This window comes from Panthera onca, chromosome D1 (assembly GCF_046562875.1).
Source record: "Panthera onca isolate mPanOnc1 chromosome D1, mPanOnc1 haplotype 2, whole genome shotgun sequence".
Classification (NCBI taxonomy): Eukaryota; Metazoa; Chordata; class Mammalia; order Carnivora; family Felidae; genus Panthera; species Panthera onca.
The window spans coordinates 56,806,301-56,821,440 of record NC_138348.1 but is presented as its reverse complement, the minus strand read 5'-3'; the positions used below and the strand labels follow the sequence as shown (position 1 = coordinate 56,821,440).

Genomic DNA, 15,140 nt, shown 5'->3' with positions numbered 1-15,140 from the left:
ACCCACAACCCCATGACCAAGAGTCATGCGCTCCACTGACTGAGCCAGCCAGGCGCCCCTACTGCTTGCTTTTTATAGAGAGGAAAATCCAGGCACAGCAAGAGGCAGTGATGGCTCAATCTTCCTCATTGAGTTAGAAGCAGAGCCAACCACCTGACTGAGAGGAGACAACTAAACATAGCCCATGGTCATGGAATGTAGAGGTTATAAACCCAACTTCAGAGCTAGGCAAGCCCGACATGGGGCTCATTCAAATCCTGGCTCCCCTACTTCTACGCTGTTCAACCCAAAGCATATCACTGGCCTTTTCTGGGTCTATGTTCTTATCAGTAAAACATGTCATAGGCCTGATATACAGTAGGTGCTTAATAAATGCCATGCCATGCCATGCTGTTGTATCCTACACGTAATGCCTCCATTCATCCCTTCAGGTGAGATTTTGGGGAAGCACAAGTGTCTTACGGGGTTCCCTGGTGAGGTAAGTCTGGCTTCTTGATACTTACCTCCCAACTGGCATGTCCACATTTACTGGTGCCCAGAGAGAACTCGCAACTTAAATCTAATGGACCTGAAAGACAAAGCCTTTGAGACAGTGAGTCAGATCATCCCCCTTCCTATTTATAGGTGGGAAAACTGAAGCTAAGGAAAAGATATGAAGTCCTGTAAATGTACACAGAGGGTGACAGAGGTTTGAGGCCAGAAGGTTCAAATCCCAGCTCTGCTACATGTGAGCCGTGGGGCCTTAGGCTCATTACTGAACTCCTGGGCCTTGGTTTCCCCATCTGTAAAATGGAGTAATAGAGTACCTGCCTCATAGGGTTGTTATGAAGATCAGTGCCTGGCACAGGGCAAGTGTTAGCTATTCTTGATGTGAATATACCTGCTAAGTCAAGTTATGAGATTTTTTTTTAATTATTATTCTTTTTTTTTTTTTTAATTTTGAGAGAGACAGAGCAGGGGAGGGGCAGAGAGAGGGAGAAAGAGAGAGAATCTCAAGCAGGCTCTGAATTGTCAGCACAGAGCCCGACATGGGGATCAATTCTACGAACTGCAAGATCATGACCTGAGCCAAAATCAAGAGTCGTACGCTTAACTGACTGAGCCATCCAGGCCCCCAAGTTATAAGATTTTTAAAAGTTAAGCTAGAGCAAAACGTAACTACCCAAACTAATTTCTACCAACTTAAAATTTGATTCTGATGAAAATATTTTTCCCAGAGTCTGGGCAAATGCAAAATGAAGTTTGGATTCTCTAGTCTGTATCCCACATGCCATATTATCTTTAATTATGAAAAATTCTTTGTGGGGCTTCAGCCCATGTGCTAGCAGTGCCGGGTGCCCAGTTAGCCAGTTAGGCATGGGGGAAGCCACAGGAAGAAGCACGGGAGGACCCCCATTGTAGCCAGGAAGCCAAGATTAGTACAGGCAAGAGAAAGCTCATTTACCCATCTCTTCATTCATTTGTTCAGGCTATTCTTTCCTTTATGCATTCATTCTCCTGTTTTCACCTGCCAGGCATTTAATGCATACTTACTGCCTGCTGGATGCATGGGGGCACAGTACATAGATGTCGATGCACATAGATAGAGATATAGAAATTATTTATACACATACACACACACCTACACGTACATATACATATGCTAGTCTGCATGGGGAGACCAGTGTGAGCCACAGGATAGAAGAGACTTTTCAGAAGAGAACGAAGGATGGAGCATGACCCAGGTGGTTGAGGAGGAATTCCCTGGGTGGAGAGGGGTGTGAGGATCTCTGGGTGTCCCCAGGTGGGGAGGAAAGTAGAGCAGGCAGAGCTTGAGAGGAGAGCAGCCTTCTAGGGCAGGGTCATGGTGAGGAGGAAGAAACGGGTAGCAGGAACAGTGCTGTGCCTCTGAACTCTCTTTTGGGAGGCCTATTGTCCTCAGACACCACCCCGAGGGAAAGCCCTCGCCTCAGGTGACTGGAGGCTCCAGATATTTCCTGCTCTCCACTCCCTGGTAAGACTGGTCCTCTTGGAAGGAGGCAGAGGCTGCACAAGGAGATCCAGAGTGAAGCTTCAGGTCTGCTCCAAGAAAGGCAGGCATGGCTGCCACCCTGGCTCCCTCATACACTCTACCCTCTGATGACTACGAGAGGCAGGGGCTGGTCCCAGCGGAGGGCTCCCTTGGCCCCTGCCTCCCAGCAGCTGACACTGTCTCCCTCTAGCTCTCACAGATGTCATTTCTTGGGCCCTGAGCCCTGGGCCAGCTCAGGCCCCAGTGTCTTCCTGGGCTCCGGCCACACTGTCTCTGGTGGGGGGCTTTCTAGCAAGTGGGTCAGATTACAGCCTTCCCTATATTCCTCTGCCCTTTGAAGAAAAGCTCAAACTCCTGACATTCAGGCTCCCTGCTGAGCCCTCCAACCTTATCAAGGTACCCCTGGTTGCTCCACTCTGCCCCTTCCTATCCTGCCACACTGTTCCTGAGACAATAAGACAGCCACACAACTATCCACAGTCAGAGACCTAGACTTCCTCTCGGGCCGTTCCATCGTTGTTGTTCCCTCTACACAAAGTGCCATTCATCACATGTCTGTTTGTCAAAACCCTAAGAGCGCATCCAGCTGCAGATCCAATCTTGCTTCTTCCTATCTGGTCCTCCAACTGGGTAGAGTCCCTTCTTCTGGTCCCCTCAACACCGTGGACCTCCTTTAGGTCAGCGCTGGGCCCAGCCTGCCTGCCCAAAGTCACAGTTCCTTGTGTCCAGCCCCCATGCCCCCCTCACATTGGCCCATAGCACCAACACTCACATGCAGCCTCCTGTCCCCGAAGCACCTTGGTGGCCTCAAATGCGTTGGAGCAAGGGGAGGCCAGACATGAGGCTCTCCACTCTCCTGCCCTCAACTCAGGCTGCAACACCTCCAAAGGAGCAGGCGGCTTCCTCTGTTTCCTGGCAGGGCTGTCTCTGACTGAAATAGCCCCTGCGGGGGCCACCCCCTCCCTGCCACCTCCAACACCAAGGTCTGGCGGAAACTGGGCCTCCAGGAGCAAGAAGGCGGAGAAAAGTTCTCCTTCCTGGAACCCTTCCCACCCAGCAGAAGGAAGAGGGTGATGAGGGGATAGAAAGGTGGGGGAGAACCAGAGGCTGCTGGTCAAAGGCCAGCCCCACAGCCCCAGCAGCTTCCTTTCTCCTCAGCCCTCTCTCAGTCTTCTCATCTGTCAAATGGGCATGTGGGTAATTAAAGAGTTTTTGGCTCCCCCTTTAGCTGTAACACCCAGAGTCACCTTGTAGTCACTCACTCCCCCATCCATCCCTCCTTTCTCCATTCAATAGCTCATTCACTGACCTATCCATCCCTCTACATGGTAATCTACTTATGCACTCACTTATTTGGTCACCTTCTCCCTCTCTCCTTCCCTCTCTTCCTTTTCTCCCAAACCATTATTGAACACCTACTGTATGCCCTCAGATCCTCCCACATACCTCCACTTCTCAGGCACTGTCTCCTGCATGGCAGGTCCAGAGCTCACCGGGAGTGACAGGTGTGGGTTGTGGGGATAGAGGTGATGCCCCTGAGAACTCATCTGAGTGAGATTCTCCCTGCCGGTGCCAAGCCCTCTTCCAGCCCCTCCTTACTCCCAAACCAAGACTCAGAGCTGTTAGGATGGACCAGAGGAGGTGAGGCGGCTTCTCATTGTTCCAAGGAGGACAGTTCCAGTAGCAGAGGCAGCATTTGCAGGGATGACTTGGAGGAGGTGGGCTTTGGTTGGGAGAAGCTGGGGTAATGAGAGGGGGACAAGTTCACGCAGGGAGAGAACACTGCCCTGGGTGCTTGAGGCCCAGGTTCTTGTTTACTTTGGCCCCTACCCACAAGCCCCTTCCCCTCTCTGAGCTTCCTTGGCAGGATGTGGTCATAGTGGCCACCAGCATGTTGTGAGGATGAACTGCCAGGGACAGGGAGGACCCTTTTTACCCTGGCAGGTGTGAGCACTGACAGGGGGATTGAGGAACTGAGTTGGTCCCAAAACTTTGGGTCAAGCTGAGGAAATTCAGGTTTGAACTGCTGAGGAACACTTTGGTCAGTTGTGCAAGGATTGAGCACCTACTGCCTATTCAGGGCTGTGCTAAGAGGTTGCTTGTCCCAGCTGAAAGTGTGGACCTCCTGATCTGATTTTAGTGGTGCTAGAGCTCAGGAGGGCAAGGAGGCCTGGCCTTCGCCCAGAAACCAGTCCTTTGCTGCATTCCTAGGACAATCTCCAGTGGTCACTCCCACCACAGTGTCTGCCCCAAGAATGGGAGGAGCCCTGAGGGCTTCCTGGGGGTGTCAGCCCCAGCGCAAGGCTTGGGTCCGAGTTCCTGCTACCGGGTTGGGGCCCAGGTGGGAGAGCTCAGGTCTCGGGGCTCATGGGAAGGAGTGACCTGGAATGGCTCCTGGAGAAGGCATGTCTGTTGCTGGGACTTAAAGGGCCAGGAGGACTTGGCCACATGAAGCGTGAAGAGAGCACCCTAGGCAGGAGGCATGCAGGCAGGGAATGAGCCTATCCTGTGGGAGAAATGAAGCATAATGTAGCAGGGGATGAGCTGTGTGAAGAAGGGCCCAGTTGGAGGCCTGAGGGGGCTGGCCCATTTAAAACCTCCAAGACAGAGCCCAAGTGCCCCTGCTCTGCTCCCAAGCCTGCCAGGGCTCCTAAATCCAGCCTCAGCCCTTCCCCACCAGGCTTTCCAGCCCTGAGGCGTACATCTGTGCTATTTCCTCTGCCCGGGATGCCTTCCAAATAAGCCCTACTTATCCTTCCTGTAGTTTTCACGTCTGTAAAATGAGAATGATTACTGGTGCCTGCCACATAGGCTGTAGTAAGAAATAAACGAAACCATGCAGGTGAGGTGCCCTGGCACACAGTATGGACTCAATCAACATTTGTTAACTGAATGAATCAATTCCAGGCCAGCCTAAATGCCCCCACTTTGGGCTCCCTCAGCCCGTGGCACCATGCACCAATTCCTGGGTCCTCACCACCCGGTGTCATCTCCTAATAGTCTGCCCGCTGCCGGATGTTTTAGCTGCAGCCCTGGGTGGGCGGCAGGCGGTGGCAGTGGTTATTCTCTCCCTTATACAGATGAAAGAAGTAAGACTCAGGAGCAGTCAACGAGTTTCCCAAGGTGTCCCAGCCAGGTGACACTTCAATACTGTCTTTCTAACTCTACAAACCCCTTATCCATGGTTCCCCTGAAATCCATGCTTAGACGTCCAAGCCAGGAAATTCCCAGAGGATCGTCTCCCCTGCACTGAGGGCTTCTGGCCATGAGATGGTGCCAGCAGACTGCCTGGGCTGGCCAGTCTCAAGCCTTCTGACCACCGCCCTGGGGTGGGGGCTGTGTGGCAGGTCGGCACACAGCCAGGGCCTTCCTTCTGGGGCTGGCACTGAGCAACCTCAGGACTGGGTTCCCAGCCTCAGTTTCTCCTGACCCACTCCCCAGCCTTTCTCCTATTTGTTAGTCCCATATCCACTCATATCCTGTTTTCAGAGCCTCACCTGATCAATCTGGCTCACGGGAGCTAGTGGTGACATTGGCAGGGGGACGGGCCAGTGTTCAGCCCTGTTCATCTGAGGTAGAGGCCTTGGGAGTGTTGCCCTGACACCAGGCATCCACCCACCCAGCTCCGTTCCAGGTACACCTTTGGCAGAAACATTGAAGTCCCTCACTCCATAGAGGGGACACACTCTGCCGGTTTCCTTTTGTCAGTTCAGGCAACACATGGGATCGGTTTGTGCCTGCAGCAGAAGCGATTCAGGATAGATGGAAGGAAGAACTGGCAAGGGTTGATGCTCCTTGGGTTGCTTGGATCCTATGGTCTCGGGATACCCTTTTAGCTGACTCTGCAGTTCCCTCCCCATCCCTGCTCCAAGGACCTCATATCTGGAAGGATGAGGAGGCCAGAGGCAGGAGCTGGAAGACTGAGTCACCACTTGCCAGCCAGCCAGGAACCAGCCCAGACCAGGCTGGATGTGGGAAGAGGCCTCCCAACCTTGGCCTGCCTGCCTGCTGGGAAACAAGGCCTGGAAACCCCCTTGCTTGGTCTCAGGCTTGTGAGTTTAGCAGCAAGGGCACAGGATGAGAAGGGTCAAGACCCAGCTTCCTTCCCCTGAGGAGTCAGACAGACTGGGATCCATCACCAACTCACTGTGACCTGGGGCGAGCCACCTACTCTCTCTGAGCCTGAGTCTCCATGTGATAAACAGGGCTAGTCCTGGTGCCTGCCTTACAGGGTGATTACATGCTCTGCCACAGTCACCAATCCAGCCCTGACCCAGCAGCATCCAGCCCGGGGCAGGAGTGCCCCCTGGAGCCTGCCTCAAGCCAGCCCGAGGCCAGGTTCCTGATGCCAGAGCTTCCTGGCATCCAGAGGATGGGGGGCAGGGGCAGTGCCCCCCAGTCCAGGTGGAGTTTTGGTCCCACCCGTGGTATTGGGCTGGCTGCAAAAGCAGGCAAATCTGGTAGGAAAAGGACACAGGGAGGGCAGGAAACTTGATTTCTCTTCTCTTTTCTACTTCCCCTTTTCACCTCCTACTCAACAAGAATTAAAGTTGGAACTGAAACAGCCATTTTGAGTGCAAGGAAGGGGAAGCTTCGGGGAATTTGGGAGTTGAGGCTGCTTCCTTTAGTCTCTCTCTGGCCTCTGCCGGCTGAGCAAAGAGGGAACTTGCATCTCCTGCACCACTACTCTGAGCCAGACCCATCAGTGAGCTCATGTAATCCCCACCACAATCCAGACAGATGTTTTCATTGGGCACTGACTCCGCACCATCACTGTGCAAAATGCCACAGCCAATTTACCCTTCACATTTCCACCTCCACTTTACAGATGAGGAAGCTGAGGCTTGGCAAACTTAGCAAGAGGTTGTCTCTCGGGAATGTGAATGAAGAGGTCGAAAACCATGGTGACCTAGGCGGGCACAGGGCTGAGAAGGCACAGGGCAGCCTCGGGGCTGGGGAACTGGACGGGGCAGCCCCTGGCAGAAGGAGAGTCCATGGTGCCAGCTTTCTAAGTCCGTGCCCATGGGCTGCAGCACCTCCCACTGGGGGCTCTAGAAGATCCCAGCACCTTCCAATATGCCCTCTTCCCTGAAGCTAGTGTGAGAAGGTCTCTGTTCTTTGCCTGGACCCCCAGGCTGTCCCCCCACACACCTTTTTTTTTTATCTCCCTGTAGAGGTGTGCCGCTTGGATTCCCTTTCAAGCAAGAACCTGCTGTTTACCTGCAAGGAGTGCAGCTGGCTGACAGCCTCTATTGGTGACTTTAGGACCCACCCGTCCTCCCAGATAACCAGGCTCCAGTGTTTTGGGGAAGAGATGGCCCGGATCCAGCTATCTGGCCCATCTTGCAGGCAGTCATTATTCTCCTCTGCAATTTCTTTCATCCAATTCCCACACACCCTCTCACGATGAAGGCCTCATCTCCTGTTTTTCTTTTGGGGGATCCCCTTTCCCCTCTTCAAGTCTTGACAATCTGGGGGTGCTGGATCTGTGACCTAGATCTGCCAATGAGAGAAGAGTGGGCTTCTCAGGCCCTATAACTGGCTCAGGGGTGGATGAGTGACCTTCCCTGGATGCCTCAGAGTCAATTTTGGAGATTTTGCTGGAACATTGGGAAGGAGGCAGATTTTCCACTGGGTTTGCAAAGCTGGTAGGAAGTGAGCCTGGAGCTTCTAGGGCCAGGTGAACTGTATGCCAGGAACTGTCCTATGCACGGATGATACTACCAGCAGGAAGGAGACCGTGCAAAATAAAACCAAGGATGGCAGAGCTGAGAACTGGGAACACACGGTTCCTGAGAACAACACTGAGCACCTGGTTCCCACTATGCCTGAAGCTTTACCTTCCACTGGACTTTTTGACAGCTTGAGCTGATAAATTCCCTTTTTGCCTCAGTCCATTTGACCTAGGATTCTGTCACTTAAAATCAGGAGTCCTCCCTATAGACCTGCACTTCCCCCTCCACGTCTCCTCTCCTCTTTCCACATCCCATGTTCACAGGGTCAGCCCCAGAACCCTAACATCCTTTCAGGGGAGGCTGGAACTGGCCATGTACCTGAAGGCTACCAGCAGAGGGGCATGTAGGGACTGGAGGGCTGTCAGGTCAAGCCTGATCCCCATGGGGGCTGCCAGGGAAGCCCCCCAATTCATTTCCCATGAGGGAAGCCCCTCCTCCAGCAGCTCCTGGAGTAACCACTGTGTCATTTCAGTAGCTCCTGGGCAGGAGTGTGGAAAGCTAGAAATCCAGCTTCTAGTCCTAGATTCATCACCCACTTGCTGTGTGACCCTGAGGAGGTCACTACACCTCCCCAAGCCTCACCTTGCCGAGCTACTTCACTGTAGCTGTGTAGTTTCTTGGCCACCAAGCTATGTGCTTTTACTGCAAAATCTCATTTGCTTTTACAACAGCCCTGCATGGTGGGTTGCATTATCCACATTTACAGATGAAGAAATAGGCTTCGAGAAGGCTGGTGGCTTGCCCAAGGTGACATGGCGAGGAGTGGTGAGCCAGGACTAGGACACAGATCTGAATAATGATAAAGGCTGTGCTCAGGAAGAGAGGCAACGTTCCTCTGTGTAAAAACCGAGACCAGAGAGATTAGGAACTTGCCCAAGGTGCACAGTAAATCTACCATGCCACCTTGCCTCTCAGGAACACAGTGGCCTGAGAGAGGACACAGAAACGGGGGCCAAGAGTCAGGGCAGAAAAGAAGACCAGCCTGATTGTCAAGGTCAGTCAGACTCCCTCCCTTCTTTAACTTTGTTAGGAATCGGGGACAAGGTCTGCTTTGCCTTTGCCAACACAGGCTCTAGCTCCCAAGAGGCACTGGGAAATGTTGAAGCCTAGTCTGTAAAGGTGAGCCACAAGGCACCGTCCTTGGTGCTGTCTGGCTCAATTAAAAAAAAAATCTTTGTTTCGGTTGATGACAGGGAAGCCTGGTCAGGGGGGAATGAAGGTAATGGCTGCATGAGTAGCACCTCTGCACCTACCTGGGTCCCCCAGCCTTCAGTTGTCAGGAAGGGCAGACCACCTCCACTGCCTTAGTGTTTGTTGTACGTTATGGTTCTGCCCATTTCACAGATGGACACTGAGGCCCCAAAGGTAGGTGGCTCTGTCCACAAATCTCACAGGTAGGGTCTGGGTATGGAGGAAGTCCAGAGAACCTCTCAACTCCCATGAAAGGCAGCTCCCTTTTCCCGGCCCTGCTCTAACCATCCCCAGCACCCAAGTCCACCTGGCAGAGAGAGGAGACCCAAGTGGACCCCAGAACCCAGTGTGTCAATGACAGGGCTCTGAATTGTAGACTCTCAGGGCCAGAGAGGCCTTAAGGGAATCTGACCCAGAGCTCTCCCCAGCCCCTCAGAGAAGGAGGCTCTCTGAAGCCTCTTTGACAGGACTTGTCTGGCCTCCATTTGCATATTTCCCATGACAGGGAACTCACTCCATCTCTCCTAGGCCGCTACACTCCACCATGAGAAAGCTCTCTGGAAGACGTGCTTCATCACACCAAGCCCTGAGATCTGCTCCTAGTCACTACTTTCCTTCCCCAGTCTGTCCTGCCTCTGGGGTCACAGAGCTCAGCTGCCCCCAAATCCCTGGGCACTGCAGAAGTTGTCCCAAGACTATTCACGAGCTGGTCTTCATTCCCATTGGCCAAATCCAGTGCTCATGTCCAGGCCCAGGAAACCTAGTGATGGAGCTCATAAACCAGACATGAGGCCAGAGAGCCATGACCATTTCCAAATCTGAAGACAAAACCCTCTGCTTGGAGCACAGTCTCTTCTTACCATTTTGGGAAGATAAAACTGAGGTCTCCCCCGCAGCCTTAGAATCTTGCCAAGTGGTCTTCAGTCCTCTAGAATGTCTTCCACCAAACCCCAAATCCTCACCCTCAAATGTCAAGCATGTAGCACTGGGGCCTCATTTGTGCCCGACCTAGTGTGGGAGGAGCTGTGCTTTGTAGGTATCTGAGGGGTGACCTGGGATGAGGAAATCAAAGGCAGGGCAACTGCCTGGCTCTGAATGTAATGTGGGAGGTCAGCGGTGACACAGGCAGTTCCTGCCGCAGAGTGCATTGTTGTACGTGGCGTGTGTATGAGGAACACGGGACAGACCTCAGCTCCTTCAGGTGGCCACGCAAACATACACGTTCTAGATGAGGCCTTCCCCTACCACACTAGCTAACATTGTAACCTCCCACCTTACACACGCACACTTCCTACTGCCCTTCTCCACTGTATTTTTCTCCATGGTATTTACCATCTTCTAACCCAATATTTTATTTGTTTGCTATTGTCTGCCTCCTCCCATCAGAACATAAACTCCACCAGGGCAGGCGTTTTTATGTTTTATTCACTACTGCATCTCCAGGGCTTAGGATGGTACCTGACACATAGAAGGTACTCAGTGACAAATTGTTGGATGGATGGATTTCTAGGGGTGACTCAAGAATATCTACACAGAGCGGACTTGGGGTGGAAATCTGATTGGGGGCATATGGAACTAGGCTTGACATTATGCTTGTATTGCAAACTACAGTTTGTACTTAGAGTATGTTTACTGGAGATTAGAGGCTGATAGAGACTTCAAAGCCACCCATTGGGCCGCCTCTATCTGGCTGTGTATATGAGAATCAGGCTGCGAATAGTCCCAGCTGAGAAGGGTGAACGGGACATGGCCTGGTGGTGCTGGGCTGCCTGTCTCTTCCTCCTGCCCTGTGTGAGGTCTTCCCTGGTACTTTCCCCACCACTCCCACACTGGCCCTGTCCCATCCTGCTGTCCTCCCAGAGCCTCTCAGTCTGCAACCATCTCTCCCTTGGCACTGGGGCCTCTAATATGAAGGCCTCCAGAACCCTGGGCTAGCATCTTCCTAGCCCCTCTCCTTTCCCTTGCCAGCCTGGAGCTCTAGTGCAAGACCCGGGGCTCCTGTGAACACAACCAGTCCGTTTGTATCCCTTGTTCTTGGCACCAACAGACCACTTAGTCCTGCCCTGTGGGGTTGAGGACGTGACTCAGCAGAGAGCCCTGAGGGCCCTGAGACCCCCACCAACTGGGTCACCACCCCACTTGGCTGAGTCCCCAAACTTCTGCCTGTCTTGAAGCGGTCCCTCTCCCATCTCTTCCAAGCCTCTGCCCCATCTTTCTTGTCAGTCCTATCCTCCACTCCAACAGCCCTCAACTCCTCCTTCAAAGCAAAGTGTACCCTTTCAGAGGGGCCTCCTTCAACTTCCTGGCCACCTAAAGAGCCTTGAATCTGTTCCTGGGTCTCCCCTTTCCCCCTGGACCCCAGGCGACCTCCTGCAGTGCGGATCCCACCCTCTGCCCAAAGCTTCCGCTCAGCCCACAACACTCCCCATCCTCTGGTCCTCCAGCTGTGCTTCCTCCTTCACAGTCCAGCCTGTCCAAGAGTCCTCTGCCTCCCATCCTCCCACTCTGCCCTCATTTCTCACAGCCCTACAGTCTGCCCAGGGCAGGGCAGACCAGAGCAGGGAGCCTTGGGGCCAGCTCAGGGAAGGGTGGTGGGCACCCTATCTTTCTAGGTGAGGCTGGTGAGATGGGACCATGGGAACCAGTGACCGTTTGATCTCTATCCGAAGGAAATCTCAGGGGTGACCTTGACATGACAGGCCCTGGGGAAAAAACAGGTCGCTGTGAGGTCATTTCAGTTTGACACTCCCCGACCCCTGGTGCAGGGCTGGGGGTGGGAGTGGGGGGTGGGGAGGGAGCTGTTTCTGTGGCTTCCAGGAATAGGCCCGGACTCTGCTGGGAATCTGGGTTGGGGTCCAGGGCGGGAAGTGGCACCTCCAGAACATCTGTTTAGGTGGCAGCTGGGGGATTCCGGTGGGGGGTAAATGAGGGAACTGACACTTTGCAGCACTCACAACATGGGTTTGCAGAAACATCACAGAGTAGTAGGGGCTGTTGATAAGGGAGCAGGTGAGGGTGGCAGGCAAAAGCTCTCCAAGCTACCCCAGTGACATGCCTGGTCATAGGAGATCCAAGGATCCACTGTGGAACAGGTCTCTGCTCAGAGATCCCTGGAAAACCCAGATTTCTTCAAACCTGGTTAATTCCAGTTCTCCCATATGGTCCCATACACGCCCCCCCGCCCTGCCCCCCCCCCCCCCCCACCTATCCACCCCCCAGTGTAAGTGAAATCCAACTGCCCGTTCCTGGCATCTGCACCCCTGTGCCACACATCACCACTCCCTCTGCAAAGCTTGGCACTTTGCAGGCCTGGTTTCTGTCCTGGCTCTACGGCTCCCAAGCAGTGATTTCACCTCTCTGAGTTTCAGTGTCTTTAATTATAAGGTAGAGACAATAGCACCCACCTCACAGCATTGTTGGGGCTCAACAACGGATCTAGAACAACCAGCCCAGTATCTGGAGCAAGTGGGTATTCACTCAGTGGGGCTTTATTTTTATTACTTATAATTTTATCACAGACCAGCTGAGAAACGGCCTCACTTGCAGCCTTTGCTTATTCATTCATTCATTCTTTCATTCATTCACTCTTTTGACATGCGTTTTCAGGAAGCCTTACAATGTACAGGGACTTCACTGGGCTCTGGTCCCTATCCTTTTTTTTTTTAATTTTTTTTTTAACGTTTATTTATTTTTGAGACAGAGAGAGACAGAGCATGAACGGGGGAGGGTCAGAGAGAGAGGGAGACACAGAATCTGAAACAGGCTCCAGGCTCTGAGCTGTCAGCACAGAGCCCGACGCGGGGCTCAAACTCACATACCGCAAGATCGTGACCTGAGCCGAAGTCGGACGCTTAACCGACTGAGCCACCCAGGCACCCCTGGTCCCTATCCTTGAGGAGGCCCAGCTGGTGGAAAAGACAGATGAAGGGGTCTCCAGGAAGACAGAGGAGGCCCTTATGCCTGCCTAGGGTATCAAGGAAGGATCCCTGGAGGAGGTGATTCTTTGTTGGAATGTGGACAAGGAAGGGGAGGGTGTTTCTGGCAGAGAGGCCTGCTGGAGATATGAGGGCACAAGGTACCTGCAAACGTTTGTGTTTGCAGGAGGTAAGGCTGGGAGGCCATCAGAGGCAGGTATCAACAGTTCTCAAACGTGAGGCTACAAATCTGGCCTTTGTACAGTGGGTGCCAGCCAAGGAGCCCTCAATGGTTTATAAAGCAGGGTAGAGGTGTGATCAAATTTGAGATTTAGGAGGTCCCTCGTGCTGCTGGATGGAGGATGGACTGGATGCGGTGAGAGTCCAAGTCAGAGACAGTAGGGCACAAAGTGGGGCCTTGGATCCAGGGCTAGTGTGGTAGGGCCAAATCAGGGGCCTTGAATGCTAGGCTCACTGCAGCCTTCTGCCCCTCTTCTACATAGCCCTCCACAAGCCCTGACAGCCAGAGTACTAGAAAGACAGATTGGAAAGTGGGCAGTTTGCCAGTGATGCCCTGGTCCAGTCCTCAGGTCACAGCCAGGAATCTGAGCCCTAGAGCAGACAAGAGGATGGCCTACAGCCCTTGAGTGAGTCCACGGGGGCCTTGTGCCCCTCTACCCTCTTCCCAAGGCTGCTGCTTCAGTCTGACTCCTCTCCTGGGGAAGCAAGGATGTGGCTCTGGTAGATGAAGAGTCCAGAAGGATAACTGGCTCCACCTGCCAGGCCCATGTAGGCCCTCTCCTCTCCAACTGAGGAGGGGAGCCCTCAGAGCTTCCTGAGTTCTCTCTTCTCCCTCACACCCATTTTTCAGCTGAGGAAACTGAGACCCAGAGAAGAGAGGCATTCGGCTCCTGCGATAAACACAGCTCTCTGGACCTTGAGGCGGGTGTCAGGTGTGGGAGATGGAATAGCTGGGTCCTAGCCCTGGCCCTGCCACTGGGCAGCTGGATTCCTGATTCTTTTTTTTTTTCTTTAAGTTTATTTATTTATTTTGAGAGCGAGAGCGAGAAAGAGCTCAAGCAGGGGAGGGGCAGAGAGAGGGGGAGAGAGGATCCCAAGGAGGCTCTGCACTGGCAGTGCACAGCCTGACGTGGGGCTCGAATTCATGAACCATGAGATCATGACCTGAGCAGAGATCAAGAGTTGGACACTTAACCGACTGAGCCACCCAGGCGCCCCGTGAATTCATGATTCTTGAGGAGACTCGGCTGGTGAGGGGTAGAGCTCCTACAGCACAAGCTTCTGGCCCTGGCCTGGCCCTTGTGGGCGGCACTGCTCCCAGGGCACACTCCCCTTCCACACCAGCCTGTGTCTCTGCAAGGCATGGCTGAGGAGGACAAAACAGGAAGAAACCACGTACCGTCTGCTCCAGGGAACCATGGGCCTCGGCTGGTCCCTTCTCTGGGCCAGACCCCACCCTGCCCAAGGGAGTCAGATGATCTCATCAGCACAGCTCAGCCAGGCCAGGCCCCTGTCCTCAGCCCCACCAGCTCTCCCAGCGTGGGGTTGGTGAAGAGGCCTGGCTCCAGTCCCTGGAGCCTGTTGACGTAACCAAGCCTCCTGAGTGTCTGGGCTTGTGTTTGACCTAGACCCTCCCCAGGGAAGGGGGTGGACCGGGGGGAGGATAGGGGGCTGCACGGGTGTGCAGTGTCAGGTGCCTGCCATCCTCCGGTCTCACCCAGAGAGACCAGTGGGGCCGCGCGCGCCCATTGCCACTCCCCTAGTGGGAAAACTGAGGCCCCACTTGAAATCAATCACCGAGCCCTGTTTGTGTTCCATCCTTACATCTGTCAAACTGTGCCCTTGTCTCATCCTGTGGTCCCTGCCACAGCCTAGACCACATCCACCCAAAGCTCTGTCTTCCATCTCCCCAGCCAGTCCATCTTCTTTTTGCAACCAGAGGGATCTTTGTTCGGCAAAAGTCTGACCTCATCACTCCCCTGCCTGAGCATTTTGCGGCACCCTGGGGACTGAGGATAAAGGCAAACCAGGGCCCTGCTAACATCTCTGTTCTCAGCACTCACCCCTGTCCCTTGTGCACGACCTGCAAGGCCAGGAGCTACTTTTAGTTCCTGGAACCAGCCATGCCTTTAGTCTCCACTCCGTGTTCCTTCTGCCGCTGGATGGCCCTTTCTTCATCTCTGCAGCTGGCACACTCCCGCTGTTAGCTCAATGACAGGGGAGATCCATGTCCTGCCCTCAGGAGCTCAGTGTAGACAAGGGACCTGA

The 15,140-nt window shown here is 53.7% G+C and overlaps 1 protein-coding gene across 5 annotated transcripts in view; it reads right to left on the bottom strand.

Moving 5' to 3' along the window:
• The window catches only part of P2RY6 (pyrimidinergic receptor P2Y6), a 40,798-nt gene that overhangs the window by 6,149 nt on the left and 19,509 nt on the right, over positions 1-15,140 (bottom strand). For 2 of the 5 annotated variants that reach the window (XM_060605692.3, XM_060605687.3), the window contains exon 2: positions 504-568. The exons of 2 other annotated variants lie outside the window; for them this stretch is intronic. The gene's annotated coding sequence lies outside the window, so the exon portion shown is untranslated. Of the gene's footprint in view, positions 1-503; positions 583-15,140 lie in introns of all 5 variants that reach the window. One more of the 5 variants, XM_060605688.3, reaches the window with a different exon arrangement.